This window comes from Adiantum capillus-veneris, chromosome 3, assembly GCF_014529385.1.
Source record: "Adiantum capillus-veneris isolate H3 chromosome 3, ASM1452938v2, whole genome shotgun sequence".
Classification (NCBI taxonomy): domain Eukaryota; kingdom Viridiplantae; phylum Streptophyta; class Polypodiopsida; order Polypodiales; family Pteridaceae; genus Adiantum; species Adiantum capillus-veneris.
Genome location: NC_140933.1, coordinates 65,242,314 through 65,246,722, shown reverse-complemented (window position 1 = coordinate 65,246,722; position 4,409 = coordinate 65,242,314).

Sequence of the window (4,409 nt, the reverse complement as noted above, 5' to 3'; positions counted from 1 at the left end):
CTGTCCATGCCTCTAATGGAACTCCCCCATCCAATGCCGTTGAGGGTGACCGGTTGATTAAGTACACAGACGTACTTACAGCTTCCTCCCAAAGCTCAAGCAGTAGGTCTGCATGTAGCCGCATGCTTCGTGCTCGCTCCATGCTTGTCCATGTTCATCCTTTCCAAAATCCCATTTTGTTGAGGTGTCCTTGGGGTTGTCCTTTGCCTCTGAATGCCATTGCTAGCACAAAATCTTTCAAAATCTTGGCTGCAATATTCACCTCCATTGTTGGATCTGAGGCATTTATCCTTGGTACCTATTTCATTCTCCACAAAGGCTTTCCACCTTTGAAATATAGAAAATACATCGGATTTATTCTTCATGACATAAACCCATGTTTTTCTAGTCGCATCGTCTATGAATGTTACGTAGTACAATGAGCCACCAAGTGATGGTGTACTTGCAGGACCCCAAACATCAGAATGAACCAACTCAAGTTTTTTATTTTTTCTTTCATTTCCTGATTTTTGAAATTCTACCCTCTTTAGTTTACCATAAACACAATCTTCACAGAACTCTAAGTCCACTTCTTTCAAACCTGGTAGAAGCTTCTTTGTTTGAAGGATTTGCATTCCTTTGGCACTCATATGCCCAAGCCGGTAGTGCCACACTACACTGTCAACTTCTGTAGTTGCTGCACAAGCTGAAGGTTTCCTGCTAACAGTACACAAGTAAAGTGTACCGACCTTTTCTCCCTTGGCAACCACCAAAGATCCTTTTGACATCTTCCACCGTTTGTTTCCGAATGCAATGTTGTGACCTTGATCATCCAATTGTCTTGTAGAGATTAAATTTTTGCAAAGAGAAGGAACATGCCTAACATCTTTAAGCTTCCATTCATTTCCGTTAGTAGTTTGGATAGAAACTGTACCTTTGCCGACAATCTCACAAGCTTCATCATCTCCCATGTATACATACCCAAAATTACCTTTGGTGTAGTCTTGGAAATGTTGCTTGTGTGGTGTCGCATGGAATGAAGCCTTGGAATCTACTATCCAAGAATTAGACACATCGTCTAATGAGAGAATTAGAGCATCTTGCTCTACTTTACGTGCCACATTGGCCGCTGATGTTGGATTGTTGTCTTGAGACTCTGTCTCCTTCTTCTTCTTGGACCAACAATCCTTCTTGACTTGGCCTTTCTTGCCGCAGTTCCAACATTCAAGAACTGACTTTGTGTGTGACTTGCTTCACCTTGAGCGATCACAGCCCTTTTGGTTTTTGAACCTCTCCTTAGGCCTTCCTCTTGTTTCCACTGACAGCGCAGCACTTGATGATTCTCCTGTGCTTCTCCTCCGTATTTTCTCGCTTAGGAGAACACCCACAACATCATCAAACTTAAGAGTATGTGTGTCAGAAATAGAATTACTTATAGCCATCATAAGGCTGTCCCAACTATCCGGTAGAGATGATAGTATAAGGAGAGCTCGCACTTCGTCATCGAAATTGATTTTCACCGATCGAAGTTGACTTATGTTTGTGTTAAAGTCATTTAGGTGTTTTGCAACTGAACCATTCTCTGCCATCTTTAGATTGAACAAGCGCTTCATAAGAAATACCTTATTGGATGCCGATGGTTTCTCGTAGAAGTCATCAAGTGACTTCAACAAGTCCTCCGTGGTCTTCATCTCCAAAACATTGAAGGCCACCGTTGACGCTAAGCTTAACCGGATTGTTCCCAGTGCCTTTCGATCAAGGACAATCCATGCTTCATCTGCCATCGTTGCGGGCTTCTTTGCAAGACTGCCTAGTGGCAAATAGAGGTCCTTTTGGTAGAGATAGTCTTCAATCTGCATCTTCCAATGTTGATAGTTTTTGCCGTTAAATTTCTCAATCTTGAGCTTCCCTTCCTCCACCATAACTCCCACTCAATTCAAGGAATCCTTTCCTTGAGATAACTTAGCTACGAGCAAACCTTGCTCTGATACCAGTTGTTAGGAAATAAGACGTAGCCAAATAGATAATTGAGTAGATTACTTAATGGAGCGAGACAAATTTACATACACGAGATTATAGAGTAGAGAGAGAGAGTACACACGATATACGTGGTTTATCCAATGTGGGCTACGTCCACGGGAAAGCAGCCACTTAATGGCTTTAGTACTTCAAAACAAAAAGTAGTTTACAAAGGGATTATACCCTTAATGGAGCTCCCACCTTGCTTCACTCTCACCACCTCACACTCACCTTGTTGCATCAACTTCACACACTATCAAATGTGTGTAGAAATGGCCTCCTTTTATAGGCCAAAAGGGTTGCCCTCTCTTATAAGAGGCAGCCATGTGTAGTTGCCCTTGTGCGAATAAGTCCAAATCGGACCCTCCAATCAGAACAAAAATGAGTAGGTGGGATTATGCTCTTCTCCCATTCCCAAGTCGGATAAAAGTGATGAATGCCTTTATGATTCCTTCTATTGCCTTCACTAGCCCGCTTCTGAAGATGGCTAAGTGTCACTGGAAAGAGTTCTTAAAACCAATAAAAACATTTTTATGGAAAAATAACACGAAATATTCCAGGCCATGGCAATGGGCCCGTTGGGAATCGGTTGCTCATCCGGGGAATCAAGGAGGCCTCGAGATTCTTAACCCTGTGACCCATGCAGAAGCTTGTTGTGCCAAATTTGTTGTTTCCTTGGCTAAACAGGATCAAGTTTGGGCAGTCATGATCAGAGATATGATAAACGTGTCTCGAAGGGAGGAAAGTGAAGAGGGGTGGAGGTTCATGACAAATTGTCCCCCCCGGTGTGGTCTACCTTAAGACTGGCGGGCAGCTCAGGAGAATTGGTAAGAAAATGCAATAGAGTAGCAGGAGTCTTAAAGTGGGGGGAAGAAGCCAGATACTTCAAGACCTCCATCCTGCATTGGTGTCCTTGGCTCTCCAAATTTGTAGATCCGCCACAAACTCCCTATTGGATTGAGACAGCCAGGAAGCTGAATCATAAGGGTCTAATCCGACTTGAGCACTTCTGGGATAGTGTCAACAACAGTTGAAAAACCATTCACCTTATGATTTCCCAATACCAACTCAATAGCTTGGAGGTCTTTCTTGTCCACAAAGTGATGAAAGAACTTGACAATCTAGTGATGCCAATCTGTGATTCAGAGTTGGAGAGGAATGCCTGGAAATCCCCCGGAAGTAGTCTCTTGTGGCAACCCCATACTAAAATCATTTATCAGACATTGATGCAAAAACAGATTGGTCTAGCCCCCTTAACAAGCTATGGAAAAAGCAATGGCAGGAGGAAAGGTGGGAGCATATAATGGAGAACATATGGAAGCCAAAGGCTCCACAATATATGAAGGTTTTCTTATGGAAGGTTATTTGGGGTACTCTACCAAAGGGGGTGAAGATTCAGGAGAGAGGGATTGGGTCAGATCGATGCTTGGGGTGCATGTTAGCTAGTGAAGATGTGGCCCACCTATTCATGGACTGCCCAGCTATAAAAGGCCTTGTAGGGAAAGTATGCAAGTGGGTCCAGAGAACATGGAAAATTAGTTTTTTCAAGACTGACCTATGCCTTGGAGGTAAAAATTGTTAGGAAATAAGACGTAGCTAAATAGATAATTGAGTAGATTACTTAATGGAGAGAGACAAATTTACATACACGAGATTATAGAGTAGAGAGAGAGAGAGAGGGTAAACACGATATACGTGGTTCACTCAATGTGGGCTACGTCCATGGGAAAGCAGCCACTCAATGGCTTTAGTACTTCAAAACAAGAAGTAGTTTACAAAGGTATTATACCCTTAATGGAGCTCCCACCTTGCTTCACTCTCACCACCTCACACTCACCTTTTTGCATCAACTTCACACACTATCAAATGTGTGTAGAAATGGACTCCTTTTATAGGCCAAAAGGGCTGCCCTCTCTTATGAGAGGCAGCCATGTGTAGCCGCCCTTGTGCGAATAAGTCCAAATCGGACCCTCCAACCCGCCCATGTGTGGCCTCCCTTGAGAAGACAAGTCCGCTTTTGAGTTCGACCACAGGCCACCAGAAATTGACTACCGGCCACCGCCCAACTGACGGTTGTTTTCCGACCACTTTCCGGCCACTTTCCAGCCATAATATTCTTGCAAAAAGGAATATTCCGGCAAGGGAAAAAAAAGTATCAGGGGCTTCCGTCCCCGAGGCCCCTAAAGTTCACCCTGATTCTTGGCCGTGGAAACTTTGGTTTCCTGTGAGTGATTTTCCTTCACGCAAGATGGCTTCTCCTCATAATGGGGGCCTTACATCTGTGCGCTTTTACCACAAAAAATTACAAGGGTAAATCAGGCTCCATACTTAACAAAAATTCAGGTAGTCCTGCACTCCTTGTCAAAACTCAGATCCTCAGATACTTCTTCTTTCATAATGTATGGCAAACA